This window comes from Lepidochelys kempii, chromosome 4, assembly GCF_965140265.1.
Source record: "Lepidochelys kempii isolate rLepKem1 chromosome 4, rLepKem1.hap2, whole genome shotgun sequence".
Classification (NCBI taxonomy): domain Eukaryota; kingdom Metazoa; phylum Chordata; order Testudines; family Cheloniidae; genus Lepidochelys; species Lepidochelys kempii.
The window spans coordinates 133356480-133376255 of record NC_133259.1 but is presented as its reverse complement, the minus strand read 5'-3'; the positions used below and the strand labels follow the sequence as shown (position 1 = coordinate 133376255).

General features: G+C 46.9%; 1 long non-coding RNA gene across 4 annotated transcripts in view; it reads left to right on the top strand.

The window, feature by feature from the left end:
- The window catches only part of LOC140910875 (uncharacterized), a 60789-nt gene that overhangs the window by 22980 nt on the left and 18033 nt on the right, over positions 1–19776 (top strand). For 2 of the 4 annotated variants that reach the window (XR_012158781.1, XR_012158779.1), the window contains exon 3: positions 14502–15042. This is a non-coding gene — a long non-coding RNA (uncharacterized lncRNA). Of the gene's footprint in view, positions 1–14501; positions 15103–17873; positions 17915–19776 lie in introns of those variants that run through there. The other 2 variants (XR_012158782.1, XR_012158780.1) reach the window with 2 other exon arrangements.

Genomic DNA, 19776 nt, shown 5'->3' with positions numbered 1-19776 from the left:
ATGTACCGGGGGAGTGGGGTGGGGCCAGAAATTAACCCATTGAGTGTCAGATACTGGGTATACATACAGAAATCAGGAAGGGGCTGGTCAGACTTGGTGCTAAGGCAAAGGATGAGGAGACAGGTTTGTTCCCACTTCTGCGACGGACTTCTGTGACCTTTGGTTACTCAGTGATCCTCAGTTCCCTATTCTGTAAAATGGTGATGGTCATTCCAAGGAGGGAGCGGAGCTGGGATGACACAGACTGCTGGGACTCATATAATGCATTTAAGGCAGGGACCGTTTTTTGTGTGTGGTGTGTTTGTGCAGCACCTAGCACAATGGGGTTCTGGTCATGACGGGGGCTCCTAGGTGCTACGACAAATCAGTAATAATGGGGAAGTGTAAACTGAGTATCAAGAAAGGGAACAATTCTTCATTAGCAGGGAGAGAGACTGGGTGAGCTCACTGGCTTGTTCCATCTCACTTCTGTGAGCTCCCATTCCTGCTTGCAAAGCGCTTTGAGATACGTGCTGCAAAAGCTCAACACAGTGATAGTCCCGTGTGCACTTTATAAAGCGAGTGGAGTTTTGAGCAGGGCTCCAGTTGAAAGGACAGTGGGCGAAATGGGCCCTGCCACATCTCTACTGGCTGTTGCCATGTGCAGCAGGCAAGAGAAGTAATGTAATCCAGTTGGTCTGGCTCTGCTCCTTGGATGACGTAAGGGGGATGTTATGTGATATCCTTGGGAGTGCCTGGCTGTTTGGGAATTGCTTGTCAGATACATCCTCTCTCTGGTTCAACAGTGAAGCTTTGTGGCGCTTGTGTTTATCTTGGTTGATAAATGGAGCAGCAAGGAAGGCTTATGAGTAATACGAGCTTCTAGGATTTCTAAAATATGAATTCCTTCATTGTTCCTTCCCCCGTCTGCCTCCACTGTATGTATTCCCATCACCTTTCTCTGCTCCATGAGATACTCCCCCGCTCCAAAACTATCTTCCTCTGCAAAACCTGTTAACGATTTCTTTTAGGGATCTCCCTGATCAGTAGGATTGTAAATGCACAGCAACAAACTTCAGTTTAAAAACTGAATGGCCTCATTGGATATGTGGGGAGGCATTTAAAAGAAGAAGAGACAATTACTTTCATACTTGCGGTGGGTGAATGTGCTTGCTTGATAAAGTGGCTAACTTAGTGGTTTAAGTGTCAGTTTTAGGTTGCTTAGACGCCTTCAGGTTCAAATCCTGGCAGGGTTAACTGAGCCCTTTGTGTCTGAGGTAGATAAATTTATTTCCATGCAGCCTGCTATGGGAGGGGTCTTTTAGAGGAGACCATGGGTGATGGGTATCATAGGCCAGGGGAGGCTGAGCCTCCCCAAACAGCCTGGTGTGGCCCTGCTCATGTTCCACCACCAGGCTCCCTGCCTGTTTCCAGTTCCCTTTCTGCTCTTCTGTGACCCATGCTGAGGCTGGGGTGGGCGGAGAGACTGGTGCTCACAAGCTGATAATCCAACACTCTCCCAAACTTTAGAAGTGGGCAAACATGTCAACGTGAGAAGGGAGATAAAAAACGCATTGTACTGATATCTCTGATGGATACTTCCTTCATGGACTATTGTGCCACACAGTCCTCACATGCCTTGTTCACTTCACGGTAACTTGCCGTCTTGTGCCTAGAGACAGGGCCATGTTCCTCAGTTCTGATCTGGGTTTTGGACGTTCCAAAGTTCAGATCCGACCCATTTTAAAGATGGAGCTGTTTTGTGTGGGAAGCATTTATCACACTGTGGGCAATACTGGGGAAAAAAAATAAGATCAATTGTGAAATTCTGATCCTAATCCAGGTTTGGATTCGGAACCATTCCGAACATGACAGCGTTGGGCATCCTTGAAAGTCATTCTGGGACCCTTTAACACGCTGTGACCCCCAATTACTGAGTTACAAGTGGGATGATCCCAGGCTAAAAAGGGAACAGGCAACAGCTGTACACTCTACAGAACATACTGCATGTACAATGAGCGATGTGGGGTGGAGATTAGCACGTGGCTGGTGGGAATCATGCACTGACTCTGGTCAGCTGTGGCACAGAATTTGAAAACCCTGTCTTGCTGCACTGGTGTAGGGGGGAAAATCTTCCTTCTCCACCACTGTGTCTGCAAAGTCCTCTCCAGTGGAAGTGCCCTGAGTTGTCAGCATCCTGGTGAATCCTCTCCCATCCCACATGCCATGAGGAATCTTCTGCTGTCTCTGCAGATGGGTCTGTTGGATCCAGACAGGGCTGACTGCTGTAGTGAAGGGAGCTGCAACATCTTTGGCGGCATTCAAACTAGTTTCAGTCACAGAGGACGGGGCGCTTTGTGCTCACCACCTGCAAGTTGGATGTATGCCCCTCGTGGCTAGTGACAGGAAAGGCTGAGATGGACATTTCTATATGAGAAGGTATAGTAATTTATTCCCTCAAATGAGCAGTCATTAGACCCTTACTGTCTACGGTACGTACATGGCCCCTATTACCAGACTATCTGAGCACCTCACAATCTTTAGTGTATTTACCTTACAACACTGCTGTGAGGTCGAGCAGTGCGGTTATCCCCACTGAAGTGATGGGAAACTGAGGCACAGAGAGTAAGTGACTTGCCCTCTGTCACACAGGAAGCCCATGGGAGGGCAGAAGCTTGAACCTAGGTCTCCAAAGTCCAACCAAGTGCTCGTGCATCATCCTTGCTCTCAGGAAGCCGTGTCACTGGCTCTCACCAGTCCTTGCTCTGTCCCTAATCTTGCCTTTTTAGAAGGATATTAAAGGCAGCTCTGGAGTCCTTACGTTTTTCTGCTGGCTTTGCGGCCTGGATTTGGAGGGGAGAGTGTTCTGATCTTGATCCTCCAGAACTGTCCAGAGTAGCCTCTGATACCGCTTCCTGTGCGGCTTTGCTAACCTTCCTGATGTCCCTCGCTGGGGTAGGCAGAGTCCCTTGATGGTTCCACTCTTCCCTCTTTGATAGGGCTCAGGGGGTGGAGTGGGACAATGGCTCATGGTGAGATCAGAGCTGCAGCATTATTACTGTGCAGATGACACACAGCCCGGTTGTGCTTTCGTCACACCCAGCTGGTGCTTTCCCAGGGCTTGGCTGAGATTAGGATTTAGGTGATAGTTTGCTGGCTGAGGCTCAGTCCAGACCCAACATAGATGTTGCTAGTGGTTTGATGAGGCTGGAGGAGCAGCTGTTGGTGGGAATCTTGAGGGTATCCTTGTCCCTGTTGTTGAGTTCCTCAGCCTTTGTCCAAGAAGTTTTCCATTTGTGTCTGTGCTCCTGTGTCTCCAACTATTCCCGAATCCCTGTTGTCCTGGATGGCCAAGAGTACTTTTTCCTCGACCCAGACTGTATCACACTACTTATTCATAGCATTGTCACCTCAGGCCTGGATTACTGAATGGCACTCTTCTTGGAGCCTTGCCGCACTGCCACCTACCCACTCTGGCTTCAGCCTAGTTGCTACCCTACCTTACCCATCCTAGCGTTATCCATTACCACACAGCTTTTTCTAAGCACGCACATTTATTCTTAAGGGGAAAGCAGTACAGAGAAAATATACTAAAAACAGTCAAAGAACCCCCACACTTTCTAAAAAGCTGACTGGAGTGCACCCCACCTCCAACCTCAGGCTCTGGTAGGTGTCAGTCCTTCAAACTGTCATCAGACCAGCCCACAACTGGGTTTTCCCCATGGTTAAAAGTTCAGAACTGTCTCAGATTCAGAACCAGAACCACCATAAACAGTTTAGTCTTTCCTTTGTACTGCTTGGGCCTTTGATCTTGGGCCCATGTAACAGGGGATCAGCAGACAAAGGCCCACTCCTTAGGGCCTTGTTTGAAAAGGCTGGGTTTTTGCATAACTGGAGGTGGGGAATTTTTATTCACCTTCCCCTAGACCTTACCCAGGAAAACTACTTAAGACTTTTTGTTCCAAAAGTCCATTCTTGTCTGGCACATTGTTCAGTATAGTCCAGGGAACCCCTACGTCTCTCATCTCCCCCTGGAGAGGTTCCATACACTCCTGGCCTGCAATAATACATAAACCAGTCATTTAGTACAATGGACACCAAAGATACTTAAGCTTAATTCAATAAGGTATCTTAAGAATATGGCAGTAAATTGCTGTATCTGTCACAGTCTCTGTAATTAAACATCTGGGAGCTGCTGGCTCAAGGAACAGCTCTCCCTTGTGGAATTTGCCTCCTTTGCTGGTCTAAACTGTCTGAGTGTGTTTTTAGGATGTGGGCCTCATACCAAGCCCTATTCTCCAGCATTTGCTTATTTGTTTTAGGGGAAAGTCCTCAGCTATTCTAGCTCCTTGGAAGAGTCAAAACATGGGCTGTTTTTTAAACCAGATGTTGTGTGCGCACCTACAGCCATGGTGGACTGGGAACATTTTATAAATAGTTGCAGAAATGCGGAATCTATGCATCATACCCTGCATACAGGGCGAAGGAATTTCAGGGTGATTTTGTATTGTGTCACATCTAGCTTAACAAGTGGAACAGGTATTGTTTATGGGTGGATAATAAAAATGTAGCATATTCTTCCTTTCCAATTGCAGGCAGTGTGCTGTTAGCCATGGTACAAGCTCACAGAGAATTGAAGAGTTTAAACAGGATTCAATGGGGAAAAAAACTCAGCGAATAAGTGGAGTCAGACACTTGGCCACAGGGGTTGTTGCTCCCCTGGCACCTGATCTTGCAAAGCGCTGAGCAAACCCCGGCTCCATTGAGTTCAGTGAGACTTGCTTGTTGTAGGACTGCACTCACCTGCAGGGTGGACCTGATTGCCAGATCTGGCCACGGGAAGGAATTTTCCTCTAAGTGCTACTGGCAGGAACTTTTGGGTGTTTTCTGTCTTCTTTCAGAGCAGGGATTGCCTGGTCAGATCAAACAGGCACATTACACAGAATCAACTTTCTGTAATTTAGCAGGGATGGGCAACACTGGACCTTGGTCCTTCCTGTCATTTCTCTTTACATGCCTAGGTCCAGCACATACTGCTGTCTCATCTAGATTGTATACTCCTTGCACTGTCCCCAAATGATGGAATCCCATTACGAACATACCCACTATCAAACAGTTATCAGCTTGTCACTTCTGCACACCAAATATTAGTGATTGCTCTTCCACCCCCGGAAAGATAGTTATTAAAGCTTTCCCTTCCTACCCTCTGATACCAACAGCGGAGTCAGGCAGGACAGTGCATCTCTTCTATCATGACATACTTTATTTTCTACTTTGCTGCACTACTGCATGAGCCAGCAGGGGAAAAAAAAAAAGTAAAACCGAAAGTCTCTGGAATCCAGTCCTGTCAGCTGGAACATGCTCCCTCTGGAGTGGGCAGAGTGGAGCGCAAGAGAGGACAGAGAACAGAGCGCTAGGAAAGAGAAGAGCGTAGGGACAAAAATTAACTAGAGTCAAAATAAGTTGGTGCAAGCTGGAGCCATGTGCTCTCATGTGAATGAGGCTGTCTTCTAAGGGGAGGGCCACCGAGAGGATAACAGACCTGATACTAGTCCCAGCTCCCTAGAGTGATTGTTATAGCTCCAGGGATAAAGGCTTGCTCTTCGGGCGAAAGGATAGAGTCAGGGCTTAAATTCAGCTGGAGCTGGCCAGAGCGGAGCTCCAGTAAATATTTTCAAACTTGCAGGGCTGAAGCCCCAAGCCCTGGTGCCCTGCAGCTGAAGCCTGGCGCCCCAAATGCAGGGTGTGGGTGGGGGCTCCGGGAAATACTGTATGAGAATATAAGCCCTGGATAGAGTTAGAGCACCAGTTCCGCTGCTCTGTACATGAGAGAAAGAGATGGACATAGGAAGGGCAGACAACTGATTCTTTACTGTGCCTCATCCTGGTACTCTTTTCACTTGGCCCTGATCGGACTCTGGGGGTGCACAGGCTCCATATGGTGGAGGGAAACCTCCCAGAGTAACACTGGTTTCAGAGTAGCCGCCGTGTTAGTCTGTATCCGCAAAAAGAAAAGGAGGACTTGTGGCACCTTAGAGAGTAACCAATTTATTTGAGCATAAGCTTTCGTGAGCTACAACTCACTTCATCGGTGCTGTGCTGGGTGTGGATGGGGTGCCCTGTGTGGAGCAGGGGAAGGATCAGGCAGAGGGTGATGGCTAGAAGAAGCACTTGCTGTAAGTGATGAGCGTACTGAAGTACAGATGGCACATCACCTGCGGGTAAATCAATGGCTTTAGACCATGCAGAGTAGTCCACGGGCTGCAGCAAGTTTCATAGCACAGCCACAGCCTGTCAGGAAGGGCACGATCGGGTGGATGGGGAATAGCAACAAACCGACGCTTGAACTTTGTTTCCCCTCACAGTCCCAGAGCTGATCAGTGTTATGGCTCAGAGACCTGTTCTCTCCCTCCCGCCACTGACTCAGACAGGCAGTTTGCAGTGTTGATGTAGCTGTCCATTCAGTTACAGCCCAGATATCAGCTGCTGCAAGGTGACTCACGATTATTCCCTTAAGCGCTTGGGGCCACATCCACAGGTCTCGCCTGCTCCATCCCCAGGAAGTGAAGTCAGTGAGCTCCATCTGAGTACGGTCTGAATGAAATCTCACCCAGGAGCTCAGGGTTTGGTTCCTTTCAGGGGAGTGAAGCATGCTGGGACTGCGGGTGTTACAAATAAGCCTTGAAAGCAGGATGCTTTCTTTTTTCTGCCCGTTTTCCCTCCCTGCGTCTCCTCCTGCCTCCCGCCTATAGCTACAAGAACTCTGCTATGCAAGCTTCCCCCGAAGCTGTTCCGCTACGGACGAGAGGGCACAGCATTGAGCAATGCCACAGGTCCCCCTGGCTGGTTATGCCGTGGAATTAGGGTGACCATATTTCCCCAAGGGAAAATGGGACACCGCGTGGGGCTAGCCTGAGGCCCGCTTCCTTGCAGGGCTGGCCCAAGCCCTGCCTCCACCACACAGCCGGGGCTGGTGTCGCTGATCAAGTTGGCAAAAGCAAACAGGACAAATGCTCAGTTTTGCCAAAAAAGTTAGGACAGGGCTTTAAAAAGGGGACTGTCCTGGCCAAAACGGGCTGTATGGTCTCCCTACATGGAATGCCCCCGAGAAGTTGTCATTGGCTGGTCTATAGGTGTTTTCCTCTAGGAGCCTGGGTTCATTAAGAGCTGAGCTTGTCATCCCTGGTCCCACCGTTTATGGGAAGGGTTTATGTTATTGACATGCTGGGGTCCCTGACCCTGCAAACTGTCCAGATTCCGGAAACTCTCCTCAAAATCAGCTCAGCACTTCTAAGCATCAGGCCAGTGACTGAGGGGCCTCAGTGATTGGTCCAAGATCCCACAGGAAGGCTGAGGAAGACATGGGACAGAGCCCAGAACTTATGACAATGATCCAGCGGTTGTGTGGATTCCTCAGTCCCCCTTCTTCCCCCCAACAGCTGCACACCATGCTCGAGGGATCTAAGCAAGGGGCTGTTACAGTTTTGTTAAAGTATGTAACAAATGGGGGGGGGGAACAAAAACAAAACAACCACCCACCAACATCCTTGAAAGCACTCAAATCAAGATGGAAGATGTGGAAGTTCCGTATCTGAAGGCCGCTGTCCTAGACAATGTGCAAGTTGGCTCCAGGGGCCAGTGACTAACGTGCACAGAATGCTGCAATTAGATTTATCTCAGTTATTCTAGCCACAGACTGGTAGCAGAAGATGAAATGTTTTGGAGTCTGATTCTGTAGTCAATCCAGATACAGAGCCTTCCTTACACCACATCACAGTTCCAGGTGGGGAGCGGCAGTGCAAGCCAGCGCCTGGTTCTTTAAAAGCTGTTTTGGCCTTCATGAAGGTGCCAGAGTGGCAGTCTGGAAGAACAAAGTCTTTTCTTGACCCCCAGAACAGACACAGAACTGGCAGCAGCAGCCCAGGCTTCACCAGACTGCCCTGCCAATATATTCCAGCCCTGTCCTGGAGAGAACTAGCTAGCTGTAAGGGGCAAAAGGTAATTCATTCCCTGCGGCCCATTTGTCCTCTTTGCTGACACAGACAAAAAACGTACCAAGTGTGGGGGGTGTTTTCTTGTCGCATAGATACTTGTCCACTTGGACCTACACTGAGAATTGCCAAACTCATTGCACATAGAACAACCTTTAATGGTAACCACAGCAGAGAGGCTGAAGACTGAAGGAGCATAGAGAAGGAATTCCCTTCCCATGGTTAGATTAACAGAGTTTCAGAACAAAGGGAACCATTAGGTCATTTATTCTGACTTCCTGTATAGCACAGGACATTACATCCAACCTACTTACCCCTGTATTGTGCTCAGTAACTGGAGCTCACGTGAAGCACGTTAACAGGGGATAGCTGTTGCTGTCTATGCTACACTTCTTCTGAAGATTTCACTCCCTGGCTGGCAACTTTTTGGAGCGCTCTCCTCCCATTAACATTTTAAAAGAAAAAGACACGACCCAATAAAACAGCCATTGTCTCCTGGCAGGCTTTCAAAATGTACCTAATATTAATGCACAAGGAGTGCCGCGTCAGTAATACAACAAGAGTAAAAACAGTTGGATCGTCTGATCATTCTGCCTCTGCTGCGATGCCTCCAAAAAACTTCTTTCTAGCATTGTTAGGCTAAGGAATTCTGCTCGTTTCTGCGAACCTCCATTCATTGTATTGTAACCTCGTCCTTCCAACCTGCCCCATCTGCATTTCTTCTGCCTGTTGCATTCTGTCTGAAACTTAGATCGTCAACTGTCTGAGATGGGGCGTGTCTCGTTGTCTGTACAGCACCTAGCACAGCAGGACCCCAATCTCCAACTGGAATTCCTAAATGCTACTAGAATATAAACAACAGCAGTGAAGTAAGCACAAGAGAGGATGGAATGGTAGGATATTTACATGACAGTGGTACAATAATAGGATCTCTGAGCTGTTCAACATATTCATAAATGATTTGGAAAAGGGGGTAAACAGGGAGGTGGCAAAATTTACAGATGATACAAAATTACTCAGGATAGTGAAATCCAAAGCAAACTGCAGAGAGTTACAGACAGGGCCAGCTGTAGGTTTTTTGCTGCCCCAAGCTCCGACAACTTCCCTGAACTATCCCTGTGGATAGTTCCCTGAAAACATCCACTCAATGTGCAGCAGCCATCAAAAATCTAACAGAATTTTAGGAACCGTTAGGAAAGGGATAGGTAATAAGGCCATAAATATCATAATGGCCACTATATAAATCCATGGTACGCCCACACCCTGAACACTGCGTGCAGCTCTGGTCACCCCATCTCTGTTGTTTTTTCTTGGAATTGGAAAAGGTAGAGAGAACGGAAACAACAATGATGAGGCGTCTGGAACCGTTTCCATGTGAGGAGAGAGTAAAAAGACTGGGACTGCTCAACTTGGAAAAGAGACGACTAAGGGGGGGATCTGATTGAGGTCTATAAAATCACGAGGGGTGTGGAGAAAGTGAATAAGGACGTGTGATTTACCCCTTCACATAACACAAGAACCAGAAGTCACCCAATGAAATTAATAGGCAGCAGGTTTAAAACAAACGAAAGGAAGTGTTTCTTCACACAACGCGTTGTCAACCTGTAGAACTCCTTGCTAGGGGATGTTACGAAGGCCAAAACTATAATGGGGTTCAAAAAAGAATTAGATAAATTCATGGAGGATAGGTCCATCAATGGCTATTAACTAAGATGGTTAGGGATAAAATCCCATGCTCTGGGTGTCCCTATACCCCTGATTGCCAAAAATTGGGAGTGAATGAGAGGGGATGGCTCACTTGATAATTGCCCTGTTCTGTTCATTCCCTCTGAAGCACCTGGCATTGGCCACTGTCAGAAGACAGGATAGTGGGGTAGACAGACCATTGGTCTATCCCAGTATGGCTGTTCTTATGCAAAAATAAGAAATCTCAAGATGTATAAAGAACCATTCTGAAACTACTGACTGCTTGAGCAAGGCATCTGGGGATTAGAGGAATTCACTCTTAGCCCTAAGATATTAGTTCACTTCTAAACATAGGTTGCAATATGGACCATCTGGATATAATCAACCCTACAGAGAATGGAATGTTGTAAATTCAGAGTTCTTCCAAACTGTCCCTCATTCTGCTCTCTATATAGACACTAACTGCCTCACTGTGCCTATAGTTCAAATGCAGTTCGAATGGTTTGGATACAATTGGAAGATACTCAGCTGCATGAGGGGTCAGGAGTTGTAACTAGAATTATCCAGGACAACCATTAAACCAGAGTGCGTAGCAGAAAGCCAGCCCAGAGTCCACATGGAAACCTTTGTGAATCAGAGGACAAAGCTGCTTTGATATTAGGACTCCAAATTTGGACCACTGTCCCTACCCTGCACCCCCATGAACGTAGCAAATTTCAAGACCACCTGAGTCAGCATGTGGCTTTTAAAGCACTCAGAATCCATCTTTTAAACAGTAAGTGACTTTCAGCCTTATCTCTAGCGGAGCTGCCAGTATGTTGATTTGGATATTACTTGCAGTAATGGAGCGAAGTTAATCGCAGTACAGCTTAAGAAAAAATTCTTGGTATTTAGCCTAACCGTAAGAATGATTAGACTGTGCAGTCATTTCCCAAAGGAGATCATTCGAGCTCCATCGCTTGGGTTATTTAAAACAACACTAAAAATCATGGTCTAAATCCTTCAGTCCTATCTCAGGCAAAACTCCCACAGAGCCTCAATCCTATTACTCCAGACTTGAACTTCCTTTCTAAAATATTAATATCACCGAAGATTTATGACCAGTGAAATAATTTTAAAAATCTATTTGACTTTCTACCATTGCTGCTATTTGTTTGGATGCTTTTTCATTTCCATCAACCAGAACAATAAAATTGAATAGACAGTTTCACTTTTGTTCAGCCCATTTCATTTTCTGCCCCTTGCACAATGCTCCACTGCTTGGGTTGTAAACACAGCAAGGCAATATTTCTATCCAAACAAAACTCTGCTTTCAGAGGAATTTTTTTTTAAACAAAAATTTTGGGGCAAAATTTCCATTATTTTTATGGTCAAAACACTAGCCTGGGAGGGAGCAAAGACAGCTGCGTTTTTAATCGAGCTCCACCACTGACTTGGTGTCTTATTTTGGTCAAATCACTTAGCGGCTCTGTGCTTGTTTCCCCCACCAATTTGTAAGATAGAGGTGATATTTACCTGCCTTACAGGAGTGTTGTGAAATCAGAATGTGTTCATGTAAATTCCATGGGATTGGATCCTTAAATGGAAGGTGCTCTAGAAAGATAATGTCTCATTATTTTATTTAAACCTTTTTATAAAACTTCATCCTAGGACCTAATTTAACCAGCTAGTGTCTCTTTAAAACTAGACTGGGTAAAACTCCAGAGAGCATCTGAAGCACACACAGTGAGAATAGCTGATGGAGGGTTTAATAGAACATAACTATTGTAGCAGAAAATTCTGCATTGATCCCTGTGGCGGTTGACTAGATGATCTCGTAGCTCTTGTCCATCTTCAGTTTCTATCATATGATTCTCTCTTTCAAAAGCGGTTGCACCGTTACGTAACTTTAGGGAAAATCTCTGGGAATGTAACAGCAAGGTCACAATAGGTGAAGCCACAAAGCCACTGTCTTGGGACAGTTCTGTATCAGGCTACACAATTTGCTCTGATCTTGCAAGCATGCAAGGTTGTTGCGGTCTAACCCAAGAGTGAATGGAGTTTGCTTGCTGGCCCTAGTAAGATAAAATACCCCTCTGCACTGGGCACTAAAAAAAGTCTCAACCCCCTGACACCTGATGGCTTACTTGCCTGTGCCCAGGGCGAGCCTGGGGCGAGGTAGAGGTAGAGAATGGGCATCTCTGAAGAGGCATGGACTTAAGTGTGATGCTAAGCGTGTCAATGAGGCATTTAGCTAAATATGTCCCTAAGCAGGACTAACTGGGTGGCTGCACAACAGCCCTCTCACATCAGGCTGGGTTGGATTCCCCTCTGCTCACTGTCCTGCTCATCACCTCTCACCTCGCTCTTCTATAAGCATACGCAATTTGGGGGAGCAAGTTTTCCCTGGGCTCAGTGTGAATCTCCTCTCCAGTGGGGCAGGCGCAATGTATGCTGGTGTAACCCACACACCTCCTGGATGTGGTGTTCTTTCCCATCTAGTGGCACCGAGACCATTAGAGAGAGAGATTAAATGAGTCTGCTCTACAGCCTGAGCTACCAGCCAGTTGGCTTTTAGCTCATGCTGTAGAGGCTCATGCAGTAATTTCCAGAGGTCCCCGGTTCGATTCTGCCTGCTGGTGACCGGGGTTTGTCAGTGTTATGCTGGCTCACTGGGAAGCGATCACCCAAAGGAGGATATCGGGCCACCGCACCTGGAGAGACAGTAGAACAGTTGATATCAATGGAGGAACTGTAATAGGCCAGGCTGGCTGAGCGCCACTCGTCAGACTGGGGACATTCCAAATCCCAGAATGGCAAGGACTCACCTAGCGATGGGGCCCAAATTAAAACCCCAGGTCTGCACATAACAGAACTGTAGAGGGGTTCAGTTCTGGCCAGGAATCCAGGGCTGAAGCCCACATCCTGCTATGAAAAATTCCATCTGATTTTTAATGAGCAAACAGTTGGTCAGGACTTTGGTTATATAGTACACCCGTAAAACACAACACCCTGTATGGTCTAAGAAGACTCAGAATGAGCACAGGGGTTGGAGCCAGGAGTTCCTAGGACCTAGTCCTGCCTCTGCTGCCAATAGGCTGTGTGGCCTTGGACAATTCACTGAACCTATCTTGGTTTCCCCATCTGTAACACCAAGATGATGATACTGATCTCCCCAGCAGTGGTGTCAGGGTCAGACAATGTTTGTACCTTGCTTTGGCAATGCAAGCCCCTATTGTCCTTTGAGTTATACAGACGCAATCCCATGAATATCAAAAGGGCTGCACCAAGTGTATCAGAGAGGAACATCTGACCCCTGGTATTCTACTATCAGAGCTCTCCCAAAGCTGAAGCACTGACTCAGAGGAAAGACCAGTGGCTACTGAATTACCAATTCCACTCCCTGCTGGATTCTCCTTGGAGGGCTCCCAACCAAGAATTGACCAGATCTTCTGCTGCTTAGCTGATAAGAACACAGCTGAAAGCCTCATACAGCCGCTGGAGGCTTATTACACATAGAACTGAGCTGACTTTACTTGGTCCCACTTGGCTCCTGATTTTTTACCTTCCAAACCCAGCTGCAGCCTATCCATCCATTTTATGCCCCAAGCTTGTGTTTTGGCAGGACAGTCATGCTTCTAGGACATCATGTTTCCTTCTCAGGCATCTTACAAGGTTATTAAGTGGCCACTGCCTTGGCAGGGGAACTCTGTAGCAGCAGGAACTGTTCAGTTCTGCCTGGAGATCAGGAAGGCCATGTGGGTTTGGGGCAAAGCCTTGTTTGGAGGTCATGTGAGCTGCGTGCTCTCAGAGCTCGGGCTAATTATAGCGGGGTTGTGTCTGTTTACGGCACTAGCACTGAAAATGCGACCCTGCCCTCATAATTCCATTTAAAATATTGTTAAAAGGAATCCGGCAACCTGAAACCTACTCAATTAAAAAAAGAAAAAAGAAGGCAGAGTTGAAGAGTTTCACCCCCTCCCTCTGCCCCTATGCTTGTTGTTATTTATTTATGATGTGTATTACAGCAGCACCTAGGAGTCATGTCCCAGGGCTCTGTTTGCTATCGGCTGTACAAACACAGACCAAAACGACACTCCCTGCCCCAATGAGTTGACATCTACGGAAGGCACTCGGCCAGTTTTGTGGTTTTACAATCACACTTTCCTTTTTGTAAAGATATTTCTCTCTCCTTCCTATGGAAGATCTCCCACACAAACAAGGGAAATTGATTACACAGGTGAAAGTGACTAAGCACTGTTAGGATATAGATATTCAGGCCTGTCTGCGAAGGCCTATACTTTAAGAATTTAGGTGTATTCTTATCACTTAGCTAGTTATAGAGGTATAAAAGAAAGAATCAAAATCACAGTCTGTCTGTTTACGGGCCTTCTCTTACAGTGACAGTCTGAGGCCCTGTTCTTAGGCCTGGTCTACATTATGAGTTTATGTCGAATTTAGTAGCGTTAAATCAAATCATCCCAGAGAATTGGATGTGGGAGAGGGGGTTAGTTTGGTTTCTGCTGCTGCATGTTAACACGAAAACCGCAGCACTTAATGGCCAACTCAACGAGCTTTGCTTGGTTTGGGAAAGGAGAGCGCTGCTGTTATGAAGGTTGCTGGCGAAGCTGAAAGACTATGGCTTACCATGGCCGCCTGCAAGCCGAATTCTGTTGCCTAGCACTGTGTGTGTGATCTCTAACAACAAAGCCGCAGGTACTCAATATAAGATGCAAAATGTGACCTTGTACCAAAATCACATGTGCTATGTAATGTGAATAGTGTTGTTCACTGTGAAAGAGTATAACCATTGTTCTGTAAAATGTATCTTTTAAAATACTTCACTCCTTTTTTTTCCTCCCGCAGCTGCAAATGTTTCAAGCCTCCCTCTTCTGTCCCAAAAGCTATCGCAGATAAGCCGGCGAAAAAAACGCACGCTCAATGAAACGTTCTCTGAGCTCATGCAGTCGTCCGGCACTGACAGAGCTCAGCAGAATGTGTGGAGGGACACAGTAGCACAGTACAGGAAAGCGGCCAATGAACATGAGGACAGGAGGGACGTTTGAGATAAGAGGTGGCGTCAGGAAGATCAGAGGAGGCATGAGGCAACGCTGAGGCTATTTCTGGATGAAACGGACATGCTCCGGCATCTGGTAGAGGTTCAGGAACGGCAGCAGGATCACACACTGCCGCTGCAGCCCCTGTTTAACTGCCCTCCCTCCTCCCCAAGTTCCATAGCCTCCTCACCCAGACGCCCAAGAACGTGGGGGAAGAGGGGAGGCTCCAGGCACCCAACCACTCCACCCCAGTGGATAACCCAAGCAACAGAAGGCTGTCATTCAACAAGTTTTGAAATGGCCTTTTCCTTCCTTCCTACTCTCCTCCCACATCCCACCTGGGCTACCTTGTGAGTTATCTCCCTATTTTTATAATCAATTAATAAAGAATACATGTTTTTTAAATGATAGTGACTTTATTTCCTTTGCAAGCAAGCTGTGATCGAAGTGGGGAGGATGGGTGGCTTACAGGGAATTAGCATCAACCGAGGGGGTGGGTTTTCATCAAGGAGAAACAAACGGAAGTGTCACATGGTACCCTGGCCAGTCATGAAACTGGTTTTCAGAGCTTCTCTAATGTGCAGCACTTCCTGCTGTGCTCTTCTAATCGCACTGGTGTCTGGCTGCATGTATTCAGCAGCCAGGCGATTTGCCTCAACCTCCCACCCCGCCATAAACGTCTCCCCCTTACTCTCACAGAGATTGTGGAGCACAAGCAAGCAGCAATAACAATGGGAATATTGGTTTTGCTGCGGTCTGAACGAGTCAGTAAACTGCGCCAGCGACCCTTTAAACGTCCAAATGTACGTTCTACCACCATTCTTCACTTGCTCAGCCTATAGTTGAACAGCTTCTTTCTACCATCCAGGGTGCCTGTGTACGGCTTCATGAGCCAGGGCATTAAGGGGTAGGCTGGGTCCCCAAGGATAACTATAGGCATTTCAACATCCCCAACAGTTATTTTCTGGTCTGGGAAGTAAATCCCTTCCTGCAGCCGTTTAAACAGACCAGAGTTCCTGAAGACGCGAGCGTCATGAACCTTTCCCGGCCATCCCACATTGATGCCGGTGAAACGTCCCTTATGATCCACCAGTGCTTGCAGCACCATTGAAAAGTACCCCTTGAAGTTTATTTACTGGCTGCCCTGGTGGTCCAGTCCCAAGATAGGGATATGCATTCTGTCTATAGCCCCACCACAGTTAGGGAATCCCATTGCAGCAAAGCCATCTAGTATGACCTGCGCATTTCCCAGAGTCACTACTTTTGATAGCAGCAGCTCAATGATTGCATTGGCTACTTGCATCACAGCAACCCCCACAGTAGACTTGCCCACTCCAAATTGATTACTGACTGACCAGTAGCTGTCTGGCATTGCAAGCTTCCACAGGTCTATTGCCATTCGCTTCTCAACTGTGAGGGCTGCTCTCATCCTGGTATTTCTTGCGCTTCAGGACAGGGGAAAGCAAGTCACAAAGTTCCATGAAAGTGCCCTTATGCATGCAAAAGTTTCGGAGACACTGGGAATCATCCCAAACCTACAACAGTATGCGGTCCCACCAGTCTGTGCTTGTTTCCCAGGCCCAGAATCGGCATTCCACGGCATGAGCCTGCCCCATTAACACCATGATCTCCAAATTGCCAGGGACTGTGGTTTTAGAGAAATCTGTGTCCATGTCCTCATCACTCTCGTCACTGCGCTGCCGTTGCCTCCTTGCCTGGTTTTTCAGGTTCGGGTTCTGCAAAAACTGCACCATAACGCGCGAGGTGTTTACAATGGTCATAACTGCTGCAGTGAGCTGAACGGGCTCCATGCTTGCCATGCTATGGCATCTGCTTGGGCAATCCAGGGAAAAAGGCACAAAATGATTGTCTGCCGTTGCTTTCACGGAGGGAGGGTTGACTGACGACATTTACCCATAACCACCCGTGACAAATTTTTGGCCCCATCAGGCATTGGGAACTCAGCCCAGAATTCCAATGGGCAGCGGGGACTGCAGGAACTGTGGGATAGCTACCCACAGTGCACCACTCAGAATGTCGGTGCTTGCCATGGTACTGTGGACGCACATCGCTGAATTAATGTGCGTAGTGTGGACGCATGCACTCGACTTTATACAATCTGTTCCCAAAAATCGACTTCTGTAAAATCGGAGTAATTTTGTAGTGTAGACGTACCCTTAGGCTAAGATCTTTGGCTAAGCAGCAGAGGCAGCCATAAGCTGGGAAACAAACGGTCACATCCTCACATTCCAAACTAGTCTCATTGAAAGAAGGTGCTATTGGGCTGTTAGAAATATAATCCTGTCCTGATAATGCCTATCGCCTCCAGAGAAAGGGAAGTGCCTAGAAGATGTAAAAGGAAGTTTAGTCTGATAGTTTTCTGTTTGGTAAGAACTCACTTATCAATAGACACAGCTTGGAAATCCTTATGTCTTTTTTCAGAGTAGCAGCCGTGTTAGTCTGTGTCCGCAAAAAGAAAAGGAGGACTTGTGGCACCTTTGAGACTAACAAATTTATTTGAGCATAAACTTTTGTGAGCTACATTCATTGGATGTCTTTATAGATGTAGTTGTGAAATCCTCACTTCTGTATTGTTTTGTCATTATAGTTCCCACTTTGCTATTATTTATTTGCATGGTCTCTGTCTGGTTCTGTGATTGTTTCTGTCTGCTGTGTAATTAATTTTGCTGGGTGTAAACTAATTAAGGTGGTGGGATATAATTGGTTAAATAATCATGTTACAATATGTTGGGATTGGTTAGTTAAATTTCAGGAAAACGATTGGTTAAGGTATAGCTAAGCAGAACTCAAGTTTTATTATATAGTCTGCAGTCAATCAGGAAGTAAGGGGGGAGAATGGGAACAGGGAATGGGGGTTGGGAAATTGGAATCATGTTTAGCTAAGGGCAGGAATGGGAACAGGGACACAGGTGTAAGGCTCTGTGGTGTCAGAGCTGGGAAGGGGGACACTGAGGAAGGAAACTGGAATTATGCTTGCTGGAAGTTCACCCCAATAAACATCAAATTGTTTGCACCTTTGGACTTCGTGTATTGTTGCTCTCTGTTCATGCGAGAAGGACCAGGGAAGTGAGTGGGTGAAGGAATAAGTCCCTAACAAGCACAACGTGCACACACAATAAATACACTAAAAACAAATGTGTCTCTCTCTAATCTCTTTCAGTTACAAGGAATAGCTCCACTGCTCACTAATATTAACAGGATGGTTCGATTGACTTAAATGTGCTTTGGCTCAGGACCATTGTCATCTTCAGTGTTGTTTGAAACAGTAGCAGGTAAATATAGTGCAGGCCATTGTGATTTTTTTTTTTTTTGAGTTGGTGCCTCTCTAACTTCCAAAACGCGTGCAACATTTTCATTGCAATTTGCTGGCCTGTTCTGTAAAATGGCTAAGCAGGGGCCTGGGATGGGCCAGGACTCCTGGGTTCTATATCCAGCCTAATCACTGACTTTCCTCCCCTCAGTTTTTAAAATGCTGAATACAAAATATGTTGCAAGTTACTTTTTAAGTGAAGCTCTACTGTGAAAAGGGACTACGTAATAACAATATTTGAAGTGTCACTTGGCTGTGTTCAGGGTCAGAGCTGCTGACTTTAGTGCAAAAAGTAATTTCTTCTTGCTTTTTACTCCCAGTAACCCAGTGTGAACTGGATTCCACTCCTTCTTGTGTTCCATAAATAGAATTGGTTGCAAAGCTTCCATGCAAGACTGATCAGTTACTCCAGTAACATGAATCTATCTAGGTACTTATAGAGCCTTTGTCATCACTGTCTTCAAGCACCTTCACAACAGCTCTGAGTCGGGGGAAGCACTGTCTCCATTGGACAACTGGGGAACTGAGGCACAGAGTAGATTAAGTGACTTGCCCAAGGTCACCCAGGAAGTCTGTGGCAGGGCTGAGCATTGAACCTAGATCTCCTGCATCCCAGTACAGTGCAATGGAATTCCTGGGAATGATGCAGGAGATGAAAAGACTCCAGCTTTACTCTGGTCCCCTTAGTGGTGTTTGCAGGGATGGCAATGAGTAAATCTCTTGCTTTTTACATGAAGACTGATCACATTTGATCTGGAGTAAAAACAATGTAAAAAAAATATATCCATGGAATGCCATGATGCCATTTTTACTTTTGTCCTGAGCCAAAGTGCATTTTCCAATGCAATTACCCACATCCTCACTTGCTCCCAGCACCCTTCACACACGGACCTCTTCAAGGAGGTGCGCTTTACGCCATGTCAAACAGTGCAAGCTGTGCCTCTGCAAGGCCAGTGGGGGACGTGAATTCCAGGGTGAGGGCTTTCCACTGAAAATGCCATATCGCCTCTGGAGCAGATTCATTCCTGGCATCAGCCCAGGGCCGTTCAGTGGGTGAACTTGGCCCTGTGGTCACCCAGCTGTCAGATGGAAGTACTGTTGATTTTTTTAGCCTGCATGGATATTATGAGCCCTAATGATGGTTTGTAAAGCGCTTGGAGATCTCTGAATGAAAGGTGCTGGGCAAGGGTGGGACAAAACTGTTGCACAGCTCTCCCCAGCAATCACATTTGCATGGTTTGCTGAGAGTTAGATTGCATGCTGGACGGTGTTTGAGGGTCAGCGGCAAAGAGAGGCCACACCTGGGAAAGTGTGCGTGTCAAGGGTAGCCAAGGTAGTAAAAGCCTGTCAGGAAGAGGGCGGGATTCCTGATTGGACCAGGCAGTGGGATGGGGAGAAGAGAAAATCCCCCCCGTAAAACCAGGAGAAAAGCAAAGCGGTTGCCTTGTGGGTGAAAGGCTGGTTGGCAGGGGAGTGGAGAAGGAGAAATGATTGTTCCTACCATTAAATGAGTCTATGCAGTGAGTTTAGACCCGAACAAGTATGCTAGTTAAGACCCTCATTTCTCCCAGAAGGGACTGAAGGACCCTGCTGGGAAAACCAAAGGAAGCCCCAGGGGAAGCTGAATAGACTGATGTGTTCTGGGTGACATGTGGAGGAATGAGGGGAAACGAGGTCAGAGGACAGAGAAGTGGGGTGCAGACTGAGTGAGCAGTGGCTCTCAGGGCAGAGTGGAGAGCAGAGATAAGTGATA